The sequence below is a fragment of the Sminthopsis crassicaudata genome, chromosome 1 (genome assembly GCF_048593235.1).
Source record: "Sminthopsis crassicaudata isolate SCR6 chromosome 1, ASM4859323v1, whole genome shotgun sequence".
NCBI lineage: Eukaryota > Metazoa > Chordata > Mammalia > Dasyuromorphia > Dasyuridae > Sminthopsis > Sminthopsis crassicaudata.
Window position 1 is genome coordinate 11755612 of NC_133617.1, and position 27656 is coordinate 11783267.

A 27656-nucleotide genomic window follows, 5' to 3' on the forward strand; every position below is an offset into this window, starting at 1 on the left:
GACGACACTAGAGACAGCATCCCACGGTCACCAAGGAAAGGCAGAAAAATGGCACAGTCTTGATCTGAATAGACACTGTGATGGTCATTTCTAGAAGCTCGGTTGATCCACCTTCACAGCGGGCGACTTGAATTTGATTTCTTCGTGTGTCAGAATACAAGTTTGGATGAGTACAGATGAAATCATTAGCAGAAGGACCTAGGTCATAACCTTGGGAGAGGAATGAGTAAGAATCATGGCTGCCATCCTATAGAACATTGAGGTTTGCAAAACTTTACAGGAATCAGGCATGTCTGAAATGCCTACTGTGCCAGGAACCGGCTAAGTGCCAGAGCTGCAAAAACAAGCAAAACCGTGTCCACTTTCCAGGAGCATAAATAAGTGCGTGTCAGCAAGCTTTACCAAAGTGTCTCCCACGTGCCAGCCCTGTGCAAAGTGCGGGAGAAATGTAAAGTAATGAGTAAAGAAATGGATCCTCTGCTCGCCCGGAGCTGACATGCTATCCTGGAAATGACTCGTGCCTATGGAAGTATATACAAATTAGATTGATTCTCTGGACCTCACAACACCTCTGAGAAAGAGGCGCTACTCTTATAAATATTACCTCCAAATGAGGCTGGTTTAGAAACCCTAAATGAAATGTCCCCCGAGTGACAGAGTTGGTGTCAGAAAGTAAATGAGTTTTGAACTCGGGTCTTCCTAACTCCAAAGTGTAGCGCTGAATCTACTATGAGACCCAGACCCTGAGGAGATGTCATCCTACCTGGAAAAAGTTGTCGAGTAGAGATTTATGTCTAGTCCTGGGCCACAGTCACGGTAAAGCTGTGAAATGAGGTTTTGATAACAAGTCGTAACTCATGCAATATCATAATTTACAGGTATTAATCCATGTTATTACATGTAATAATGCATAGCTTACTCATATAAGTGAGGTAGGTACTTTGACGGTAAAACCACCTTTTTTTCCTCCCTTTTTCTCTGAAAATTCATTCCTTCACATCTTGTTAACAATAGCTTGTTGGATTTTTTTTTTTTTTTAGGCCTGAATTAATATTTTGCTCTTCAGAAACGCGGTAGTTCCTTTTTCTTGTTCTATAGAAGATGATATTAAATGAAATGTTAAATATACTCTCACTAAGAGAAAAATTCCTGACATGGGCATCCCTGCCATCATTTAAATTTATATTCATCCCATCTACCCCCAGCCTCTGCACGGTTGAAGCTAAATTGAGTAGCGATATGTACAGGGCAAGTTTAGTGGCTGTTCATGGACAGGCACCAAGAGGGCAAGTTGGGGGAAGAGCAGACCTGTCTTTAGAACTTCAAGCAGTTGAATTGCTTATGTGCTTGAGGAGGGAGAAGCGAGGAGGAGGAAGAAACATTTGGAACAAAGTTTTGCAAGGGTGAATGTTGAAAGCTATCTTTGTATATATTTGGAAAAATAAAATACTTTTATTAGAACTTCAGCACTCCTTGAAGAGATGGGTAAAACTATGATATTAGCCCAAGTCTTCTGTGTTAAGATGCTCATAGGTCAAATGATCCTTCTCAATTTTCCCTTGTCTGTTCAACCTTGCATTTTCTTTTCTACTTTCTCATCTTGCTCCTGTGCTGCCATTTTTTTCTGGTTCCGTTTTTTGGGAAAGGCTCTATCTATTCCCAGTGCTGCTGCTGCTGTTCACCTGCTTCCCCGTTTTAAATTCACCCTCTGAAGTCAGTTCTCATGAGTCCTTGGGAATTGTGGCACAGACTTTTAAAAGATCATCAGAAGAAAAGGTACTTCCAAAGAGTACCTTCAATCAAGGGTTCTGAAGAGTTCCCATCTATCCCTACCTCATTAAAGCTCTCTGTTCGTCTACCCGGAAGAGTGCATCCCTACAGGGCTTGAAAGAACAAGTGGATTCAAGAGGTCTTTTTCCAGTGTGGGAGAGATTTCAAATTCCTCATGCAATGCTGAGGTTTCAGCTTTTGAAGCCATTGGACCAAGCCTCAAGTGAGGGAGAGGACCTCCAGGTGGAGGATTTGGGGATATCTATTGTCCTTATATGAAAGATGGGACCAAAATTCAGTTGCTTTTTGAACTCAAAGGAATTCGGTCCTAATCCAGAATCCGATATTATTATGTAATACATAGCACATTATTTATGTGCTATTATATTCCAATTATTAATAGTATTATGATTAATATTAAATAATATATCCTGTTATAATTGATATAATGAGTAATAGATATTATTTGTTTTGTATTTATTAATGTTAAATGTATCTCTATGTGAGTAGAAAATCACATTGACTTACACATTGAGAGATGGAGAAAGAAATGAAGAGACGGTCCCTCTCTCCCCTCGGAGACTCCCTTTTGTCTATATGAGACTAATCATACGAATATGTTTACCCCTTTGTACAAACTGTTGATATCATGTGACAGCTCCCAAAGATTGAATTACTTTCCCATTTTCTTCCTAGCAAATGAATTAATGTATTTATTTTTAAAGCAGTTCCAGATTTTGGTATTGGTTCTCATGATCAGCAGACCTTCACTAAGTCAGCTGAACTCTCTTGAGTGCCAGTTTCCTTTTCCAAAAGAGGAAGTTGATGGCCTCCAGAGGCTTTTCCAGCTCTATGTCAATGATAATAATGTAGCTAGTATTTCTGTATTGTCTTTAAGGTTTTCAGAGTCCTTTACGTTTGGCCCCTTTGACAATCCTCTGAAGTAAGTACTATTATCCCCATTTTATAAATGAGGAAACTTGGCCTGAGAGCAGTTGAGTTTCAAGTTCACAGAGATGTTATTGTAATCACCAGGTTACTCGGCCAGGGAAATAACCTATATGCTCTAAGGATACTCTATTAGATAATCTCCTGAATGAACATTTTATGGCCTACTATGGGGGTGCCTGGTGTGAGATGCTTAACTGCTTCCTAACTCCACCTCATAAAACTAGCTTATCCCTGCTCTCTGGGAGGTAATGAGGAATAGTTGTGAATTTCCTAATCTAACCATCCCAACCCTACTTCTAAGGTTAGTCTCCTATAAAGGAGTTTAAAAAAAAAAAAAAAAAAAAAAGGAGTTAGCCTGCCAATCAATGAAGTAATAACTACATCTTTGCCTTTTGATTTGAAAATGGTCTAAGCCTATAAAATTTAGAGACCAGTCCTGAACCCCAGTATTTTGGGAGTTTTGTTCCTGTACCCCAATAACATGGCAAAGGAGATTTAGAATCTGGTTTTCTGGTTCCAAGCTAAGCATTCTATTATATTTAATTAACTATATCCCAGAATCTAGAACTGGGAAGGAGAGATTTTTTTTTTTTTTTTTAATCTAAGCCCTTGGCTTTGTTTTTTTTCTCTCTTTTTAAAATTTGCTTTATTTTTTTCTGATTATACATGTATGTTAACTTTTAAAATACATATTTCTTTATGAATCATATTGAGAGAAAAATCAGAACAAAAGGTAAAAAACCACAGGAGAGGGGGAAAAAAAGTGAATATAACATGAATTGATTTACATTCACTTTTCATAGTTCTCTTTTGGATGCAGATGGTGTTTTTTATCCAAAATTTATTAGAATTTCCTATAGAGATATTTTATAGAGGAAAAAACCAAGGCTGAAATATTTGCCTTAGGGATAAAACCAGGAAACAACTGAATTAGGATTTGAACGGAGGCCTTGGGAAAGGCTTGGTGCCCTTCCTTACTTGGCTGCCTACAAGCCTGCAATTTGAAATAACTGAAAGGTAAGAGAGCATGAGTGTAGAACACTGTGTATATAAAGTCACATTTTCAGTACTTTTGCTGAACTGGTTTTTTCCTCTATTAAAAGAATTGTTATAAAGAATAGCATGTTTAATGTTTAAAAACTATTTTCTCCTCCATGTGAAAACAATTTTTAATATTCATTGTTTTTTATGTTTTTGAATTCCAAACTCACCTTTTCCTTCCCTCCCCATTCTCTGAGAGACTAAGCAATCGATGGAGCTTATACTTGTGCAGTTGTGTCAAACATTTACCTGTCCATGCAAGAAAACTGTATATTGGGGGGAAAAAAAAATATATATATATATTTAACTTGGCTTTGTTTTTGTATCACCTATATTTTTTTTTTACTAGATCTTCCCCTGTCTAGCTCCCAGAGGCATCTGGCATAAAGAAGGTTAAGAACCTCCTTGTATAAAAAAGAATTTTTTTAAAAGCTTTTTATTTTCAAAACATTTGCATGAACAATTTTTCAACATTGATCTTTGCAAAACCTTGTGTTCCAAATTCTCTCTCCTTTCCCCACCCCTTCCCCTAGATGGCAAAAAATTAAAAAAAATTAAAAATTAAAAATAATGGCAAATATATTAAACATGGTAAAAATGTTACATCCAATATATGTGTAAACACAATATATGTGTAAACATAAGAGAAATCAGATCAAAAAGGCAAAAGAAAAAAAAATGTAAGCAAACAACAAAAAAGAGTGAGAATGCTATGTTGTGATCCACACTCTGTTCCCACAGTCCTCAGTCTGGGTGTAGATGGCTCTCTCCATTACAAGGTCATTGGAACTGGTCGCAATCATGTCATTGTTGAAAAGAACCACGTCCATCAGAATAGATCCTCACATAAGTCTTGTCGTTGCCGTGCACGTTGATCTCCTGGTTCTGCTCACTTCCCTGAGCATCAGTTCCTCTCAGTCTTTCCAGTTCTTCCTGAAATCCTCCTGCTGATCGCTTTTTTTTTAAAATTTTTCTTTATTAATTTTTATAATTATAACATTTTCTTTGACAGTACATATTCATAGGTAATTTTTTTTTACATTATCCCTTGTACTCCCTTCTGTTCCAAATTTTTCCCCTCCTTCCCTCCACCCCCTCCCCTAGATGGCAGGCATTCCCATACATATTAAATATCTTATAGTATATCCTAGGTACAATATATATGTGCAGAACTGAATTTTTTTGTTGTTGTTGCAAAGGAAGAATTGTATTCGGAAGCTAAAAAGAATCTGGGAAGAAAAACAAAACAAAACAAAACAGTGCTCACAGTTTATTCTCATTTCCCAGTGTTCCTTTTCTGGATGTAGCTGATTCTGTCCATCATTGATCAATTGGAATTGGATTAGCTCTTCTCTATGTTGAAGATATCCACTTCCATCAGAATACATCCTCATACAGTATCATTGTTGAAGTGTATAATGATCCCCTAGTTCTGCTCATTTCACTCAGCATCAGTTAATGTAAGTCTCTCCAAGCCTCTCTATATTCCTCCTGTTGGTCATTTCTTACAGAACAATAATATTCCATAACCTTCATATACCATAATTTACCCAACCATTCTCCAATTGATGGATATCCATTCATTTTCCAGTTTCTAGCCACTATGAAAAGGACTGACACAAACATTTTGGCACATACAGGTCCCTTTCTCTTCTTTAGTATGTCCTTGGGATAAAAGCCCAGGAGTAGCACTGCTGGGTCAAAGGGCATGCACATTTTGATAACTTTTTGGGCATAATTGCAGATTGTTCTCCAGAATGGTTGGATTCTTTCACAACTCCACCAACAATGCATCAGTGTCCCAGTTTTCCCACAGCCCCTCCAACATTCATCATTATTTGTTCCTGTCATCTTAGCCAATCTGACCGGTGTGTAATGATATCTCAGAGTTGTCTTAATTTGCATTTCTCTGATCAATAGTGATTTGGAACATTCTTTCATATGAGTGAAAATAGTTTCAATTTCATCATCTGAAAATTGTCTGTTCATATCCTTTGACCATTTATCAATTGGAGAATGGGTTGATTTCTTATAAATTAAAGTCAATTCTCTGTATATTTTGGAGATGAGGCCTTTATCAGAACCTTTAACTGTAAAAATGTTTTCCCAATTTGTTACTTCCCTTCTAATCTTGTTTGCATTAGTTTTGTTTGTGCAGAAACTTTTTAATTTGGTGTAATCAAAATGTTCTATTTTGTGATCAGTAATGGTCTCTAGTTCTCCCTTGGACACAAACTCCTTCCTCCTCCACAAGTCCGAGAGGTAAACCATCCCATGTTCCTCCAATTTATTTATGATTTCATTCTTTATGCCTAAATCTTGAACCCATTTTGATCTTATTTTAGTATGTAGTATTAAATGTGGGTCCATGCCTAGTTTCTGCCATTCTAATTTCCAGTTTTCCCAGCAGTTTTTGTCAAATAATGAATTCTTATCCCAAAAGTTGGGATCTTTGGGTTTGTCAAACACTAGATTGCTATTTTTATTCATCTTTATTTTTGATTATTATTTGTTATCTTGCCCTGTGAACCTAACCTATTCCACTGATCAACTAGTCTATTTCTTAGCCAATACCAAATGGTTTTGGTGACTGTTGCTTTATAATATAGTTCGAGATCAGGTACAGCTAGACTACCTTCATTGGTATAGCACTAAATAAATAGATTAGTTTAGGGAGCATTGTCATCTTAATTATATTCGCTTAGCCTAATATTTATTATGCCAATAAATTTGATAAAATAAGTGAAATGGATGACTACCAAAATATAGTCTTCCCAGATTAACAGAGGAGGAAGCAAGTTGCTTAAATATTCCCATTTCAGAAAAAGAAATAGAACAAGCTATTAATCAACTCCCTAAGAAAAAATCTCCAGGACCAGATGGATTTACATGTGAATTCTACCAAACATTCAAAGAACAATTAGCTCCAATGTTATATAAACTATTTGAAAAAATAGGGATTGAAGGAGTTCTACCAAATTCCTTTTATGACACAGACATGGTACTGATACCTAAACCAGGTAGATCGAAAACTGAGAAAGAAAACTATAGACCAATTTCCTTAATGAATATTGATGCTAAAATCTTAAATAAGATATTAGCAAAAAGACTTCAGAAAATCATCCCCAGGATAATATACTATGATCAAGTAGGATTTATACCAGGAATGCAGGGCTGGTTTAATATTAGGAAAACTATTAGTATAATTGACCATATTAATAATCAAATTAATAAAAACCATATGATCATCTCCATAAATGCAGAAAAAGCATTTGATAAAATCCAACATCCGTTCCTACTAAAACCGCTTGAGAGTATAGGAATTAATGGACTATTCCTTAAAATAATAACGAGCATATATTTAAAACCGAAAGTAAACATCATATGTAATGGCGATAAACTAGAACCTTTCCCAGTAATATCAGGAGTGAAACAAGGTTGCCCACTATCAGTATAGTACTAGAAACGCTAGCCTCGGCAATAAGAGCCAAGAAAGAGATTCAAGGAATTAGAGTAGGAAATGAGGAAATCAAACTATCACTCTTTGCAGATGACATGATGGTATACTTAGAGAACCCCAAAGACTCTGCTAAAAAGCTATTAGAAATAATTCAGAATTTTAGCAAAGTTGCAGGATACAAAATAAATCCACATAAATCCTCAGCATTTTTATACATTACCAACACAATTCAACAGCAAGAGATACAAAGAGAAATTCCATTCAAAATAACAGTCGATAGTATAAAATATTTGGGAATATATCTACCAAAGGAAAGTCAGGAATTATATGAGCAAAATTACAAAACACTTGCCACAAAAGTAAAGTCAGATTTAAATAATTGGAAAGACATTAAGTGCTCTTGGATAGGCCAAGCAAATATAATTAAGATGACAATACTCCCTAAACTAATCTATTTATTTAGTGCTATACCAATCAGATTCCCAAGAACTATTTTAATGACCTAGAAAAAATAACAATTCATATGGAACAACAAAAGGTCGAGAATTTCAAGGGAAGTAATGCTGATCGCTTCCTACAGAACAAGAATATTCCATAAAGTTCAGATACCACAGTTTATTCAGCCATTCTCTAGCTAACAGGTGTCCACTCAGTTTTGTTTCTTGCCACTACAAAAAGGGTTGTTATTGTTCAGAAAGTATGTTGCTGACTCTGTTTATTTTACTTTGTTTCCATTTAAAAAAAGAAAATGAGTAAGAAATGGCAGTGGAAGCAGTCACTGGTAAGGAGGGAACTGGGTGGGTGGGACTCCAGCCTTGGGGCTGGCTCCTCTTCAGCTTTGTGTGGTGGCTCTCCATGGTACCTGCTGTGGGCAAATTGGAGGGGAAGCTGGAGCATTAGCTCTTTGAAAGAGTGTGAATGCCCTTCTGCCTTCACTCCTGCCAGGCTCTTCTCATTCCCAGGCCCTCAGAGAAGTCTCTGGTCTCTGACTTTTGCACCAGGCTTACCTCCATCTGAGGTCTTCAGAGATCTCCGGCCATCATGTCATGGAATGTTGGTTTAAATGCACACTAAGTGCCTGAGAACAGCCATGTGCAAGATCTTTTATTCCCATTTTCACATCCTGACCCTAGCTGACCTTCTGCTGACTCTAGAGGCCCTGCTTCCTCATCCCACAGCTTAAAGGATCTATGAGGTCACATGCACAGCCAATCAGAGAAGGAGGCACCTAACGATGCACTCTCAATGGGACCAGAGTTCCCACCCACAAGGCAGTCCCTGTTTATTCTCAGAAACCACTTGGGGGGGGGGGTCTCAGGCCTTATTGCCTGCTTACTTCCTGTTTGTACTGTGCCTGACTCCTCCTCTAACCCTTACACAAAAGGGTGCCTGAGAAGCTGATATGGGACCTTTAGGTCCATAAGCTCTGGAGGAAGAGAATGTGCTTCCTCACGAATCCTCTGCTCATTGTGTTGATGTGTGTCCCTAAGTCTCTGAAAGTGTCTTTAGAATATTGTTGTTACTGAATAAATCGTCCTCCTGGTCCTGCTAACTTCACTCTGCATCAGTCCAAGTCTTCTCAGGTTTCTCTGAAGCCATCTCCTCCTCCATTTCACACAGTATATTCCAATACATTCATATTACCAAAATTTGTTCACACATTTCCCAATCTGTAATATTCTCTTCTCTAAATTGTAATCATTCTCTGGGAGCAGGTTTCTTGAGGAGCTAATGGGAGCAGCCTTTGTTTCAGTTCAGTTCAATAATCCCATATGCAGTCAGGAGTCAAAGTCCTTTACTGTCTCTTTCCAAATCTTATCTCCTTCACTTGGGGCTCGGCTAATTTTCTGGAGGCCTTCCTCTCTCTTTGGTTTCAGTGTTCTCCACAGGACAGCCTGCCACCACTTCTCTGTCTCCCTTCATTCTGCCTGGCTTGTGAGTCTCCTTGACTGAATCCTGACTCTGGATCTCCCAAAGTCCTCCTTGGCCCTAAGGGCTTCTTGCTTTGAGCTCACACCAATTATTCTATCACTAGGAAACCATTTTTTGTTGTAGGATTAAATCAATGCTGAATTAGATTTAACCATTGTCTGCTCAATTCCACTTAGTACCTTGTTTCAAGTTGTGGCCCATAACATCTCCTTGTAGGATCAGATCAATCATACTGAACCATGCTAAATTAGATAACTGTTGTCTATCCATTCCAGTGACTTAGCACCTTGTAGGAATCCTAACATCTCCCCCTTTCTTTTGATTTAGAACAGAGAGTGGTCATGACCTCCCTGACATCTCAAGGAGGTGAGAACCCCAAAAAAGGTGGTGATCACTCCTTTCCTGACTGCTCAAAAAAGAAGTGAAAACATAAAAAGGTGGTGGTCACACCCTCCCTGACTTCTCAGAAAGGGAGATGAGAACACCAAAGGAAATGGGAAATCAAGTCAGATTAAGGGGTTTCTGAAGTGAATATTCAAGTGAATACACTTGAAACAGGTATACATAAATCCATCAATATGAGAGATATTACATATTACATAAGCACATAGCAATATAACACATGAGGAATTATACATATCCATAAGTCCTAGAAATAGTCCAAAAGGAATCCATTGTCCATTAATTAGTTCATGTGCCTGGAATCCAATAATTCCTGCAAGTTTTGAAGTCCTGCAATCCTGTGTTAGGGAATCCAATGATTCCTGATGGTTTTCAAGTCCTGCAACAGTCTTTATCAACAGCCATGCTCTTTCAGTGTAGATGTTTCTTAGATCTCCTTTGTTTTGAGGTTTTTCTCCTTTCCTGTCTCTCTCCAGGTGCTCATTGCCACCCATCTGTTTCCTTCTCTGTAAAAAATACAAGCAAACCCTCTCTCCCAGGCAATTAACATATCTAGTTTCTTCTATTTATCACTTTATAAATCTCACGTCATCATCTGGCAATTACATTGGAGCTGCTTTCACTGGATACTGCCCTTATGTTGGGTTAAAAAGCCTATATTTTCCCCAATTGCAATCCCTTTCTGCCATATGATTACTTTTCTGCTGGTTGATCACATCAGAGTCCTGACCTTCTAAAGACTCTGTGGGTGTAAACTCAGCTGCCATGATGCCCCACCTGTCTTTTGATTGAGGTCTTGGATCTGGGCTCCACCTCTCATTTCCCTGGGTCAATCTACATTCTGAGCTCAGTTGGAAGCCCTTGTGGCATTTTTGGACATAGGGTTTTAGATCTCTCAGCCTGTCTTCTCACTCTATCTCCATATCTACACTGGGCTCTCAGATGTCCAATCTTTCCACATTGAAAACATTGATGATTTTCTCTAGAAGTCCCTTGCCAAGAGGGAGCCTGTCTTCCCATGTTCAGCATGGTCTGGGTATAATAAGCATTTGTGCCCACTGTAGCACAGTGTCTTATGATCTCCTCTAAAGGAGCATTTTTGTGTAGTCCCCATATAATTCTTTTGCAAATCTTATTGGCATTTTCCTTAGCCAAATGTCTGGTCATTATTTCTGTAGCTGCATTTTCTCCAATGGTTCTTGTGACAGCAGTTTACAAACATCCCACAAAAGGGTTCATTGAACCTTGCTCTATTTTTGTGAAGACTTCCCCTCGATCTTTTTGTCCGGGGAGGGAACCACAAGCTTTTATTGCAGCCATTGCAATCTGCTCATAAGCTGTTGTAGGGTAATTAATCTGTTCTGAATTCTCTCCATGCTGACTTTCACCAGCTAGCTGGTAATAAGTGATTTGTACATTAACTCCTGGTTGCCTATTGTGTCTGACTTGAATCCTACATAATTCATGATACTCTGAAAGCCACAACAAGTTTGTCCAGGTTCTAAACATATCTTTGCTATGGATTTCCAGTCATTAGGGGTTAGGATTTCATAAGTCAAACTATCTAGTAACATCTTAACATAAGATTGTAGCCCCATAAAGAGGGCAACCTTTTTTCAAATCCTTAATTTTATCCAAATCAAAAGGAATGTATCTTCTCCTTTTTTGACCTGAAGAGCCAGGCTCTTCAATCACAGGGTATGCATTTATAAAATCAGGTATATCCTCTCCTTCATTTTTTGCCTTAACCAATGCTGTTTCTAATCTTGTCATAGGCTGCTTAATAGGTAGTTCTGATTGTGTTATTGCCTTCCCCTCTCCCTCCCCTCACCCATGAAGGATTAATTGAGGGAAATAGGTCCGGGGATATGGAATGACCTAATTTCTTCTGTTTTGAATTCTTATCTGATTCTTCATCCTTTTCACCTAGTTTAGTTGACACCTCCCCCTCCTGCTGTTTCTTATATTTCCTTATTCTATAACTTATATAATTTCCTAAAGCCAGTTGTATTAAATTGTACATATTAAGTGTGCTTTGGAAATTGAATCACATCTATTTTTATTGTAGTGTTGACAAAATTGCTCTCCTACTAATTTCCACTCCTCTAGATCCAATTCTTTTTCCATAGAAAACCAAGGAGATGTGTACTGTACAGTTTCTAAGACTTCAGTGATCTGCTTCCAAATTATAATCAAACCTTGGCTTTTCATAACCCTGACAATGCTCTCTACACATTTTCCTTGAAGAGAAACAAAAGGTTCATTTTCTAAACATTTGCCACATTTCAACTGAAATATTACTTTAGCTCTTTAACAAAGTTTCCTTGTTGTACTCACCCTAATTTCTGGGTTAGAGACTTTTCCACTAGATCAGGATCAGAGGCTTTTCCACTGAAATCAGGATCCTGTCTGTCCCACATTCAGGTGCCAAAATGTAATGTTCTCTTCTCTAAATTGTAATCATTCTCTGGGAGCAGATTTCTTGGAGAGCTTCTGGGAGCAGCCTTCGTTTCAGTTCAGTTCAATAATCCCATATGCAGCCAGGAGTCCAAATCCTTTACTATCTCTTTCCAAATCTTATCTCCTTCACTAGAGGCTCAGCCAATTTTCTGAAGGTCTTCCTCTCTCTTTGGTTTCAGTGTTCTCCACAGGACATCCTGCCACCACTTCTCTGTCTTCCTTCATTCTGCCCGGCTTGTGAATCTCCTTGATTGAATCCTGACTCTGAATCTCCCAAAGTCCTCCTTGGTCCTGAGAGCTTCTTGCTTATATGCTGCACACTGAGCACACGCCAATCATTACATCACTAGGAAACCATTATTTGTTGGAGGATTAAATCAATGCTAAACTAGATTTAACCATTGTCTCCTCAATTCCACTCAGTACCTTGTTTCAAGTTGTAGCCCATAACATCTCCTTGTAGGATCAGATCAATCACACTGAACCAGGCTAAATGAGATAATTATTGTCTCTATCCATTCCAGTGACTTAGCACCTTGTAAGAATCCTAAAACCAATTGATGGGTGCCCCCTTAATTTCTAACTCTTTGTCACCACTGGAAAAAATATTGCTCTTCTAAATATTTTTGTCAGTGTTGGATCTTTTCCTCCTTCTTCGGTCTCTTGGGATACAAAGCTGGATCAAGACGTAGTCAGTCGCCCTTTGTAGCTTTTTGGGTCTAGCTCCAAATCACTCATTAGAATGGATTAATTCACAGCTCCAGTCAAGGTGTATTAATGCATCTCCAGTATTTGTCATTTTCCTTGTCAACTCTGCCAATCTTCCGGGTATTGGGTGTATGGCCAAGAGCCCTCACATTGAACTATCTTTGAAAATAATTAGTTTCTTGGCAAATTATTATGCTTTGAAACATTCTGAGCGGAGCTCACCAGCCTGCCAAAGTGTATGTGTAGGGGGGGACAGAGAGAATGTTCATAACAGGAAAATGATTAAGGACCCCTGTACTACACCAAGCTGTCCCTCTGTTCAAAAGGTCTTTTCTCTTAATTAGGAAATAGTAAAAAATTATTAAAAGTAAAATGCCATTGGAAAACAAAGTAAAATTTATATTTTTAAGCCAGTAGTCTTGAGAAGGTTTATGAAAGAGAATAAAAGCTCCCTAGCTATTTAAGTGCTCCTACCACCCTTATCCCCATCAGAATTAGAAATGAATGTTGCCAAGAACTTCATTAACCAAGGTGTAATCAACTGGACACCATAAGATTATCCCAGAGAGTCAGCCTTGCTAAACAGGATGCTTGAGCTTGCCAGTAAGCTTTTTGCCCCAATCAGAAGGATCCAGAAATTTTCATCTTGTCCAGTCTTCTTGGAACTTCTTCCAGGAGTGGAAACATGTAACTGTAGCTGAGACTTTTAACATCGGAGCAGGGCCAGAGAAGTGAGGAAAAAAGATGGAGAAAGTAGAGGATTCAGTCTTTGACCCTTGACACATTGTCACAGGGTCTTGGATCTGGATGGGAAAGAGCCCCAGACTCTATGTAATTCAAGTTCCTCTTACCGAAGAAGAAACTAGTCCAGAGACACTCAATTTTCACACTTGTTATCTAGAAGGCATTAAAGGGAGGATTTGAATCTAGGTCCTCTGATGCCAAAGTCAATCTTCTTTTAGTCAATAAACATTTATTAAGCACCTACTGTGTGCCAAAACATTAGAGATACAAGAAGACAAACCACAGTCACTGCCCTTAAACGAGGAAGACAAGCAAACAAATACTTACCAACAAGCTAGAGAGAGGAGAAATAGGAAGTAACTGAGGGAAAGCATTGGATAAAGAGCTGCGAGGAAAGGCTTCCTGGAGAAGTCAGTGTTTAAGTGAGGATTTAAAGGAAGTTAGGAGGTAGAGGAGGCAGCATGGGAGACAGCCAGAGAAAATGCCCAGAATGGAGAGAGTTTATCTGTGAGAGCCAAGAGGCCGATGGCAGGGACCAGTGTAAGTTGGGAGAGTGAGATGTGAGGAGACTGGAAAGGCAGGAAGGGCTTTGAATGTCAAGTGGAAGGTTTTGTCTGATTCTGATGGCAAGGGAGAGCCCTGGGAGTTTATTGAAGTGGCAGTTGTGGTAGCAGAGACACATTAGATCTGTATATCACTAGGGGCTGAATGGAGGACCAATCAGAGGGGAGAGGCCTGAAATAGGCAGCCCCTTATGCCCCCCAGCAGCTATTACTATGGTCCACGGGGAAGAGAGAAGACAGAGGAGATTGGGGGTGAAATCCAGAAGCCCTAGTAAAAGGTTGGATATTGGGGGAGGGGGAGGTGAGAGCTAGTGAGGAGTCCACAACTGGGAGCCTGGGGGATTAGGAGAAGAGGGCCATCCTTTACAGTGACAGGGAAGGGAGAGCTCTAGGGGAAAACTTCATTCAGTTTAGGACATGTATATTCTAGGGGTGACTAGACTAGATCAACAAGCATTTATTAAGCCCTCACTGTGTGTGATGCGCTGGAAGTTAACGTGAAAACATTGCCTGTCCTCAAGAAACCCAGTCTAGTTTAGGGAGATGCGCCTGCATGTGCCGAATTAATAGCAAATAAGTGGGAGGGACACTTGGGGAGACGAGAAGGGAGCTGAGCCTTGATCGCCCCTTGCCCTGCCACCCCACTTCTAAAACTCCACCCCAGGTGCCTTACCTACTTGCTGGATGTCCCCCACCCCCACCCCCTGCCACTTTCTGGGGCGCACCATTGCTTGAGCCTTGGGACCTGGGATAAGGGCACTCTGGGGCTGACTCCATCATTAGTGAGTCCCTGCCTAAAGCCTCCATACTGTGAGAAGGCCTGGACACCGATACGCTCTCCCAACTCTATTTCATATTTGCCACTCCTAGTTGCCATTTTACCTCTTGTTTTTGTCTATAACCTGTTCCCCCAAATAAAGCTACCTTTCGCCAAAGAAAACGTCCATTGTGATTTGTCACCTGTTTATTTTGAATTAGGTTCTAACTAAAAACTACATTTTCAAAATAAAATTCGTTGCTAATGTGACCCCATCACTACTTTGTTCTCATTAACGTAATGCTGAGCAAGGCCCATGGCAATATTTTTTATTATAGCATTTGGGAAAAACTATTGTTTAAATCCGACTTGCTGTGATTGAAGGCTGTCCAAACCCAGGAGGTCGTGACCCAGTTATTCTCTAGGCATTTCCAGTTCTCTCAGGCTTCGATCCATACACAACATTCCTGTTTTGGGTTATCATCCCCAGGATTCCTGAGAGGTCCATCCCACGTTCCTGTTTTAGGTGACCATTACACGTCTATCTCAGTCTACTCTTGGTAAAATTGCTTAATGATCTATGTGGGACTCATGGGATTTTTGCATGGGAAACCTTTTTCAAAATCCTGTATAATGTAAATATTCCAGAATGTGGGGAGAGAGAACCACTCCCTTTCTGACAAGCTCTCCTTTATCACATGACCTAGTGAATCTCTTTCTTTTTATTATTATAGCTTTTTATTGACAAAACATATGTATGGGTAATTTTTCAGCACTGACCCTTGCAAAAACTTCTATTCCAAGTTTTCTCCTCCTTCCCTGCACCCCCCCCCCCAGATGGCAGGTAGTCCCATACATGTTAAATATGCTAAAATGTATGTTAAATCCAATATATGTATACATATTTATTGTTATTTTGTTGCACAAGAAAAATCAGATTTAGAAATAAGATAAAAATAACAAGGGAAGAAAAACAAAAATGCAGACGGACAAAAACAGAGGGAGTAGTGGTTCACACTCATTTCCCAGTTGTTTGTTTGTTTGTTTGTTTTGCTGGATGTAACTGGTTCTCTTCATTACTGAACAACTGGAACTGATTTGGTTCATCTCATTGTTGGAGAGCCAGATTCATCAGAACTGATCATCATATAATAGTATTGTTGCCGTGTACAGTGATTTCCTGGTCCTGCTCACTTCCCTCAGCATCAGTTCCTGTAAGTCTCTCCAAGCCTCTCTGTATTCCTCCTGCTGGTCATTTCTTACAGAACAATAATATTCCATAGCCTTCATATACCATAATTTACCCAACCATTCTCCAATGGATGGGCATTCATTCAATTTCCAGTTTCTAGCCATTACAAAAAGGGCTGCACAAGTAAATCTCTTTCTAAAATGTTTTCAGATTTTAGGATCTATTCTTGAATAACAAATGAGAAAATCATGAAAACAGGTGAATGGGGCCATTAAAAATTCTTCATGCATAACTTTTACTGGGCCCTCGTGCATAATGGTTCCTTTCTAAACCTTTTCATCCTCAAACCTCCCATGATTTCTCCTTCTATCCTCTCCTCTGAGAACCGGGCCTCCTATTTCACTGAAAAAATTCAGGTCCTTTCCTAAGGCCGTCTCCTGCCTTCTTCATTTCATAACACCCAGCTATCATCCCCAGTCTTTCACTTATCGTCTCTGTCTTAGTCTCTCTACTGGCTGCTTTCCTGCTGCTCACAAACCATCCCTGGGTCTCCCCCATTCTCAAAAAAACCCTCACTTCATCCACTATCTTCTGCCCCATACTGTCCTGTTTTGCTTCCCCTTTCAAGGACATTTGAATGTTCTTCCTCTCTTCTTAATGATCCAGCCTCGACCTCATCATCTCATTTAAACTGACTTTTCAAAGGTCCCAGCAGTCTCTCAGTTGCTAAGTACAATGGCCTTCTCCATCTTCCTCCTTGACCTCTCTGCAGCCTGGACACTATCCATCACTCTTTCCAGCTTGACTTTTCTCTCCTGCCTCTCTGAGCGATCCTTCTCAGTCTCCCCTGCTTGTCCTGTTTGTGGTGGCTGCCTCTATTTGCCTGGTAATTTCCCCATTAGAAATGTAAGCTCTGAGGCAGCTGGTGGTGCAGTGGATAGAGCACCAGCTGACTTCAAATCTGTCCTCAGACACTTAACACTCCCTAGCTGTGTGACCCTGGGCAAGTCAATTAACTCCGATTGCCTCAGCAAGAAAAAAAAAAAATCTAAGCTTTTTAAGCTTACATTTAAGCTTGCAAACCTTTAAGGTTTGCTTTTCTTTGAATCCTTAGTGCTTAACACTAAGTGTGGAAAATAATAAGCGCTTAATAAATGCTTGTTGAGTTGATGAAAACTAGGGACTCTTAAAAGCGAATGTGAGAATGACGCATCTTCCTGGCCTGGGAGCAAAACTGCAGCAAAAATCTAGAGGCTGCAGGTGAGTGCTGTGTGGAAAAAGCAGCAAGAACGCCTGGATGACTGGACTGTGTACAAGGAGAGAAATAAAGCAGAAGGTGGCTGCTTAAGTAGAAGAGTGGGGAAGGGAAGCTGGGTTGTGAAGGGCTCTGTTTCAGACATGCCATTTTTGTTGATTTAAAAAAAAATTAGTTTTTAAAATGAATGGGATGAGGCAGCTAGACAGTGCAGCAGATAGAGCACCAGTCCTGAAGTCAGGAGGACCTGAGTTCAAATATGACCTCAGACACTTAACACTTCCTAGCTAACATTGCCTTCCTTGGGCAAGACACTTAACTCAAATTGCCTCAGCAAAAAAACCAAAAAAGGCATGGGGATGGCGTTGTCTTATATCTCCAGTGGGACTAAGCTTGGCCATTATTGCTTCAAAATGTCGTTTCAGTTTTGTTGTTTCCCTTTGCATTGTCACAGTCATTATGGGTATTGTTTCGTATTTTATCCAGGAGGTAATAGGATTTGGAAAGAAGAGTTTTTGCAGACATGTACATTTGTGGGAGTCCTGTCATGACTCGGTTTACACAGGGCTTCAAGGGTTAAAGCCTCCAGCATCTCTCTCTGTCCATGTCTCTTCCCTTCTCTACCTTATTCAGTGGGCAGGGTACGGTCCATATGGAATCAGCATGTCCTTCTGCCAGTCCCTAGGAAATCCCCTCTCTCCATTCCAAACGCAGCAAGCGACCGCTCACTCTGGGCAGAAGAAAATCTGTCATTTGGTTTTTGTAAATGTTCAGTGTATGTTTTGTGCCACAAAGAAAAAGGAATTTTGAGTTTATGCCCGGAATAAAGGTCTCCTTGCTTCCTGTCCCTTCTAGCTTCATCTCCTAGTTTCAGAATCCTAGAATTAAGAAGCTCTGGAGGGTATCTTTGGGATCATTAATCCCACCCCTCCATTTTACTAAGAGAAAAACAGACTCATGGGACTTGCCCAAGATCATATGGCTAATGTAAGTGATGAAGCTAGACCTGGAGTTCAGATTTCAGCCCCTTCCCCAAAGTTCTCTCAGAAGAAAAGTCAGTAAGAAGTTTGGTAAGGAGTCCACTTCTGTTTACTAGAAAGCGCTTTTGTTTCCATTTGTCTTTCATTGTTGCTCAAGGGTCTGTCCCTGACAAGGCTTGAAATGATATTTCTGTGCTTTACTGATACCCTTTAAAAATTGCTACAATAAAAAAAAAAAAAAAAAAGGATTCTTGACTCTGCTTTTAAAAAAAAATCAGTTTTTACTAGCAAAGAGATTATAGCAATCAATCACAAAAATTATACACCATAATCATGTTGGATTTGTACCAGGAATACAGGGCTTTTGCAATATTAGGAAAACTATCAGCATAACTAACCATGTTAATAACAAAACCAACAAAAACTATTATTATTATAATAGTTGCAGAAAAAAACTTTTTGACAAAATATAATAAAACACCAGGAATAAATGGAATCTCTTAAAATGATAGGCATTATCTATTTAAAATCAATGAGGATAAATTAGAAGTCTTCCCAATAAGATCAGGGGTGAAGCAAGGGTGCCCATTTTCACCACTATTATTCAATATTGTATAGAAATGCTAGTTATAGCAATAAGACAAGAAAAAGAAATTCAAGGAATAAAAAGAGTCAATGAAGAAACAAAATTATCACTTCTTGTGGATGATATGATGGCATAGAGAACCCTAGAGAATCAACTAAAAATCTATTTTGTTTATTTTGGGTTTGTTTTGTCTTTACATTACCCACAATTCCCAATGTATGCTTTTACCCCTTCCCTCCCAGGAAGAACCCCCTTCTAATAAAAGAAGAAGTAAAGGAAAAACCATTCAACACAAATGTTCAATATATGGAAAAAGATTAACATTATATGTAGCATTCCATACCCTTATCACCCATGTCTGCAAAGAAAGGAACATGTTCTACAAAACTTAAAAAGATTCTTGTTCCTGTCTTTGACATGTAGGCCTTCATATCACCAGTCTCATTTCCCCTCTTTTTCTTGCCCCAACTCACAAATGCATACACTCTTCTAAATGGCATCAAGGAAGAAAAATCACTCCCAACTCCTGCTCAGTTTACCAAGCATATTAATGAGCAATCTTTTTTATTTTTATTTAATAGTTTTTATTTACCAGATATATGCATGGGTAATTTTACAACATTGACAATTGCCAAACCTTTTCTTCTAATTTTTCCCCTCATTCCCCCTCCCCCAGATGGCAGGTTGACTAATACATGTTCAATATGTTAAAGTATAAATTAAATACAATATCTGTATACATGTCCAAACAGTTGTTTTGCTGTACAAAAAGAATCAGACTTTGAAACAGTGGACAATTAGCCTGTGAAGGAAATCAGAAATGCAGGTGGACAAAAATAGAGGGATTGGGAATTCTGTGTAGTGGTTCATAGTCGTCTCCCAGAATGCTTTCGCTGGGTGTAGCTGGTTCAGTTCATTACTGTTCTCTGGAACTGATTTGGTTCATCTCATTGTTGGAGAGGGCCACGTTCATCAGAATTGATCATCATATAGTATTGTTGTTGAAGTATACAATGCTGTCCTGGTCCTGCTCATTTCACTCAACATCCGTTCATGTAAGTCTCTCCAGGCAGTTACTTTTCTTTTAAAATAATTTTTATTTATAGCTTTTTATATTATCTATAGTTCCAATTCCCTGCATTTAGAGAGCCATTCCTTAAGGCATAAAATTTTTTAAAAAGAAAGAAAAAAGGCAACTCTACTAAACTACAGATAAGCGACTCTAACATGTATGCAATGTTTCATCCCCAAAGTTCCCCACCTCTGCAAAAATAACAGCAAGTTTCATGTTGGTCATTTTGATCTTTCCATTTACATTGTTGTAGACAATTGATCTAGAGAACATATCAAGAAGAGACAAAAAAGGAATTTTCAGGCTACCTGACAGTTACAATTAAAAAAAAAAAAAGTCTTGATACAACTCTGAGATACCACTACACGACACACCTGTCAGATTGGCTAAGATGACAGGAAAAGATAATGGCAAATGTTGGAGGGCATGTGGGAAAACTGGGACACTGATACATTGTCGGTGGAGTTGTGAATGGATCCAACCATTCTGGAGAGCAATTTGGAACTATGCCCAAAAAGTTATCAAACTCTCCATACCCTTTGATACAGCAACATTACTACTGGGCTTATATCCCAAGGAAATACTAAAGAAGGGGAAGGGACCCACATGTGCAAATATATGTGGCAGCCCTCTTTGTAGTGGCTAGAAACTGGAAACAATGGATGTCCATAAATTGGAGAATGGCTGAACAATTTATGGTGTATGAATGTGATGGAATATTATTGTTCTGTAAAAAACAATCAGCAGGATGATTTCAGAAAGACCTGGAAAGACTGAGTGAAATGAGCAGGACCAGAAGATCATTATATACTTCAACAACAATACTATATGATGATCAATTCTGATGGACGTGGGTCTTCAACAATGAGATGAACCAAATCAGTTCCAATTGTCCAGTAATGAACTGAACTAGCTACACCCAGAGAGAGAACCATGTGAACTGAGTGTGGACCACAACACAGCATTTCCACTATTTCTGTTATTGTTTGCTTGCATTTTTGTTTTCCTTCTCAGGTTTTTTTTCTCTTTCTAGATCCAATTTCTCTTGTGCAGAAAGATAACGGTATAAATATGTCTACATATATTGGATTTAATGTGTATTTTGACATATCTAATATGTATGGGACTACCTGCCATCTAGGGAAGGGGTGGTGGAAAGGAGGGGAAAAGTTGGAACCGAAGGTATGCAATTGTCAATACTGAAAAATTACCCATGCATATGTTTTGTCAATAAAAAGCTATAATAAGAAAAAAATTGCTATGCAGTGAGGAAGGATAGAGTAAAGAAGGCACACAGGATGAATAGTGAGGAAACTTAGGATGGAGAAAAATACACAACTAATAATTATAACTTTGCCTGTGAATGGGAAGAATTAATCTAAAGAATGGAAATGATTAGCAGAATGGATTAAAAAAATCAGAGTCCAACAATATATTGTTTGCTAGAAACACAATTTAAAATGAGAACTACACACAGTTCAAAGGGCTGAAGTAGAAGTTATTATGCATCAGCTGATGTTTTTTAAAAAGTAGGGTTAGCAATCTAAATCTCAAAGTTAAAACTAAAATAGGTTTAATGAAAAGAAATAAACAGGGAAACTATACTGTGCAGCACAAATATTATTCAATATTTTCAAAGTAATCCCAGCAATAGCAATAAAGATGTAAAATAAACCCACATGAATCATCAGCATTTTTACATTCACCAACAAAACCCTGCAAAAAGAGAGAGTAACTCAAATTAATTGTAGACAGGCTAAAATAGCTGAAAGATATTTGCCAAAACAGACCCAGGAACTATGTGAACATAATTATAAAATACTCTACACAAAGTTAGATTTAATATTTGGAGAAATGTCAATTGTTCACGGGTAGAGAAAGCCAATATGATAAAAACGACAATTTTACTAAAGAATCTACTTATTCAATGTCATCCCAATTAAATTATTTTAAAAATTTTATTGAGTTAAAAAAATCAATTTGGAAGAACCAAGAGTCAGGAGTTTGAGCATCATGGTTTTGATGTATTTGTTGGCATAAAATAATTTTTGGAGATCATAGATGATATGTGAAGGCCAAGCAGATGACACAGAGCCTGTGACCAAATCCTTGGTCCAAATTTTAACAATAAAATAATGTACACACCCCATCGTAAAAGAAAAAAAAAAAAAAAAGAAAATATTCAGGCTTCTTTTTAAGTATGAAGGGAGGGCTAATATTTTGTGCAGAGTCTACAGATTGCTGAGGTGCTACACTCCCAAATCCTATGATGTGGAAGAAATAACATTATGAGGCGGTAAATATCAAAACTATCTGTTACTGGTTAAGAAATAAGTAAATCAGTGGTGTTAGGATTACTAAGTGAGAACTGAGGTTGTCTGAATAGTGACAAGGTGAGAATTCAGGTTGGACAATTACAAGGTGAGAACTCAGGTTGACTTGATAGAGGGGGCAAGCTCATTGGCTGGGGCGGTTCTTCCCAGAAGCCCTTGCATTATCCCACGCCCATTCTCTGGGAGAATAAAAGAGAGGACTCTCAGAGAAAGAGGAAGACTCTCTGCATTACATCAGGCCTGACGGGGCTCTCTGCAGGAAGGGAAGTCACTTCTAAGGACAAGAGTTAACAGCAACTGCCTGGAGACAACGGTTCATTACAGGAAGAAGAATCTGTCGGAGAGATTTGAGTAGAAGACACAGCAGATCTCTTCCCAGAGAGCGATCCAGCAGCTTCTGGAGACGACAGCTCGCTACATTTGGCGCCCAACGTGGGGCAAGGACTTTTACTTATCCTGACAAGAGGAGCTAGACCAGACCTTTGCAATTTGGCGCCCGAACAGGGACAGACACAGTCCTGATTCCAGTGGAAAAGCTTCCAATCTAGATCTCAGTCTCTCTGACCCAGAACCGTGAGTAACGAGGAAACTTTGTTAAAGATTAAGTGAGCGTGCTAATAGATAAATAAGGAACTTAACTTGTTAAGGGCTAAACCAGGAATCTCTTATAGCTGAAATGGGGCAGATGTTAGCTATATTCAATCCCTGGACCTCAGCCGACTCAACCTCAGCCCCAGACGCAACCTCAGCTCCATTCAGGAGTGGTACTATAGAGAGTATAATCAAGATAATTGAGGAGCAGAGTTTACTTGTAACCTGGGTACAGATTGCTAAACTCTTGGCTGCATTAAGACGCACATCCCCTTGGTTCTTAGAGGAAGAAAAGATAGATGTAGATAAATGGAAGCTAGTGGGATATGAAATGAAAGAATTTCAAGCAAAAAATGGGCCTCGTTCAATTTCTGCAGAAGTATTTTATATCTACAACATAGTTCAATTAGCCTTAAACTATCAAGCAAGTTGTAGGAGAAGGAAAAGTTCTAAAAATGAACAGAGGAGGAAGTGTGAGGAAAAAAGGAAAGATCAAGATCTTTCCCTAGAGCAAGAGGATTTAAATGAGGAATTATGGTATGATTCTCTTGAAGAAGCTTCAACCCTGCCTAGAGAACAGATTATTGACAGGCCCACATCAACCCCACCTTCAGAGATGGAGGAAGAAAGAGGGGAAGAGGCAGAAACACAAACAGAATTGCCTGTGAAGAAGCCTAAGCCTATGACAAGATTAGAAAAAGCATTGGTTAAAGCTAAGAGAGAAGGACAGGATATAAGTGATTTTATACATGCATATCCTGTGATTGAAAATACTGACTCTGTAGGTAAAAAAAGGAGAAGATATGCACCTTTAGATTTGAATAAAATTAAGGATTTGAAAAAAGGTTGTACCCTTTATGGGGCTACATCAGCTTATGTCAAAATGTTACTAGATGGTTTGTCTTATGAAGTCCTAACCCCGAATGATTGGAAATCCATAGCAAGGACATGTCTGGAACCTGGAGAAAATTTATTATGGCTTGCGGAATTTCGTGAATTATGTAAAATTCAAGTCAGATGCAATTTGGAAATAGGAGTTAACACACAATTCACTTTTGAGCACTTAGCTGGTGAAGGTCAGTATGGAGAGAATTCAGAACAGATTAATTATACCATGACAATATATGAGCAAATTGCTAAGGCTGCAATAAAAGCTTGGGGTGTCCTCCCTGGACAGAAAGATCGGGGAGAGGCTTTCACTAAAATACAGCAAGGTCCCAATGAACCTTTTGCAGATTTTGTGGGACGTTTGCAAACTGCTGTCAAAAGAACTATTGGAGAAAATTCAGCTACAGAAATAATGACCAGACATCTGGCTAAGGAAAATGCCAATGAGATTTGCAAAAGAATTATATGGGGATTAGACAAAGATGCTCCTTTAGAGGAGATCATAAGACGCTGTGCTACAGTGGGAACAAATGCTTTTTACACCCGGACAATGATGAATGTGGAAAGACAGGGTCCCTCCTGGCAAGGGCCTTCTAGAGAAACTCGGCGATGTTTTCAATGTGGAAAAATTGGACATCTAAGAGCTCAGTGTAGATATGGAGCTACAGTGAGAAGACAGGGTGAGAGAAGACCTAAAACCCCATGTCCAAAAATGCAACAGAGGACTCCATTGGGCATCAGAGTGTAGAATAATTCAGGGAAATGGGATGAGGGGCCCAGGTCCAGGGCCCCAGGCAAAAAAGACTTGGGGCATGATGGCAGCTGATGTTACACCCAAAGAACCTTTAGAAGGCCAGGACTCTGATTTAATCAATCAGCAGAGAAGCAATCACATGGCAGAAAGGGATTACCTGATAAGTCAGTCAAAAGGCAATCAGATTGCAAAAATGGATTACACTTGGGGAGAATACAGGCCTTTTAAACCAACAGGGCTGTGCCCAGTGCAAACAACTCCAATGTAATTGTCAGATGATGAGAAGAGATTTAGAAAGTGGTAAATAGAAGGAAATTAGATAGGTTAACTGCCTGGGAGAGAGGGTTTGCTTGTATTTCTTCAGCAGGAGAAGGAATCAGATGGGTGCCAACGAGTCATATTCGCCTTGTCCATCAGAGAGAGACAGAAAAAGAGAAAGACCTCAAAATAAAGGAGAAGATCTAAGAAACATCTGACACTGAAAGAGCATGGATAATAAGAAGACTGTTAAAGAACTTTAAAAACCAGCAGGAATCATTGGACTTCCTCACACAAGATGAGACTAATGGACAATGGACTTATGGACATTTATAAATTTTCAATTTATGATTATTTGATTATGATTATGTTATATACTTCTAGCATGTGTTACATTACTATGTTACTATGTGCTTATGTAATTTATGTAATTATCTGTAATACTTCCCATATTGATGGATTTATGTTTCAAGGTCATTTATGTAATTATCTGTAATACTTCCCATATTGATGGATTTATGTTTCAAGGTCATGACTGTCCTATGTTCTAAATCAAAAGAAAGGGGGAGATGTTAGGATTACTAAGTGAGAACTGAGGTTGTCTGAATAGTGACAAGGTGAGAATTCAGGTTGGACAATTACAAGGTGAGAACTCAGGTTGACTTGATAGAGGGGGCAAGCTCATTGGCTGGGGCGGTTCTTCCCAGAAGCCCTTGCATTATCCCACGCCTATTCTCTGGGAGAATAAAAGAGAGGACTCTCAGAGAAAGAGGAAGACTCTCTGCATTACATCAGGCCTGACGGGGCTCTCTGCAGGAAGGGAAGTCACTTCTAAGGACAAGAGTTAACAGCAACTGCCTGGAGACAACGGTTCATTACAGGAAGAAGAATCTGTCGGAGAGATTTGAGTAGAAGACACAGCAGATCTCTTCCCAGAGAGCGATCCAGCAGCTTCTGGAGACGACAGCTCGCTACACAGTGGGACAGAGTAGTTACACAATACGCAGTAGTAAAGAATTTTAGTAACCTTTTGTTTGAGAAATATAAAGATTTGGGGCAGGTGGTAGTGCAGTGGATAGAGCGCCAACCCTGAAGTCAGGAGGACCCGAGTTCAATTCTGACCTCAGACACTTAACACTTCCTGGTTGTGTGATCCTGGGCAAGTCACTTAACCCCAATTGCCTCAGTGGGAAAAAAAAAAAAAAGAGAAATATAAAGATTTAAGTTTTGGAGATAAGAATTCATTATTTGTACCAAGATAAGGTCAAAACAAGTTCATAATTTAGACAGGGTGATACTATAAGCAAGTTAGGAAAGTAAGGGATAGTGTACCTGTCAGATCTGGGGAAAAGGGAGGAAGTTATTGCCAAAGAACTAGAGAACATTGTGAAATGCAAAAAGGATTATTTTGGTTACGTTAAATTAAAAAGATTTTGCATGAACTAAGCCAAGAGAACCAAGATTGGGAAAGCAGAAAGCTGGAAAACAACTTTTACAGCCTTCATTTCTAAAATATGTGGAAAACTGACCCAAATGTTTAAGAATACAAGTCATTCTGCAATTTATAAACAGTCTAAGGATATGTTTAGACACTGTTCAGATACAGAAAGTAAAGCCATCTATAGTCATGAAAAAAATGCTCTAAATCATTATTGAATAGAGAAATGCAAATTAATACAACTCTGAAGTACCACCTCAAACCTCTCATATTGGCTAAGATGACAAGATAATAATAAATGTTGGAGGGGATATGGGAAAACTGGGACACTAATGCATAGTTAGTGGAACTGTGAACTGATCCAACCTTTTGTAGAGCAATTTGGAACTATGCCCAAAGGACTATAAAACTGTATCCAGGGGTCTCCCTACTGAGTCAGTGTCCCAAAGAGATTGATCTTAAAAGAGCAAAAAGGACCCATAAGTGCAAAGTGTTTGCAACAATTCATTTTATAGTGGCAAGGAACTAGAAAAATGAGTCGATAACCATCAATTGGTTATCTGAATAAGTTAAGGTAGATGAATGTAGGAATATTATTATTCTATAAGAAATGACCAGCAGGCTAATTTCTGAAAATCCTGGAAAGACTTACATGAACTGATGCTGAGTGAAGTGAGCAGAGCCAAGAAAATATTGTACACGGCAATAAGAAGATTATTGATGATCAAATGTGATGAATTTGTCTCTTCTCAGCAATGTGGTGATTCGAGACAATTGCCAAAGATTTGGGATGGAAAATGGCATCCACATCCAGAGAGAAAACTATGGAGCCTGAAAGTAAATTGAAGTCTAGTATTTTTACCTTTTTTTTGGTTTGCTTTTTCCTTCTTGATGGTTTTTTCCCCCCTTTTAGTGTGATTTTTCTTGTATAACATGACAGATATGGAATTGGGTTTTAAAAAATTGTTGGGAAAGCTGGAAAGAAATTTGGTAGATATTGGACATAGAATACATAGCAATAATACAAAGCAATGCAAGATAAATAGGTGCTAATTAAGAGAGGGAAAGCACTGGAATTAAGAAGGGTTAGGGAAGGCTTTCTGTAGGAGGTAGGATTTTAACTGGGACTTAAAAGAAGCCAAGGCTGTTCAATAAACATTTATTAAGTTCCTACTTATGCTTCAGTTGATGTTTTTTAAAAAGTAGGGTTAGCAATCAAGATCTCAAAGTTAAAACTAAAATAGGTTTAATGAAAAGAAATAAACAAGGAAACTATCCTGTGCATCACAAATATTCAATATTTTTAAAGTAATCCCAGCAAGAGCAATAGGATGTAAAATAAACCCACATGAATCTTCAGCATTTTTACATTCACCAATAAAACCCTGCAAAAAGAGATAGTAATTCAAATTAATTGTAGACAGGATAAAATAGCTGAAAGATATTTGCCAAAACAGACCCAGGAACTATGTGAACATAATTCTAAAATTGTGAATATATAAAATATGTGAATTATTAAAA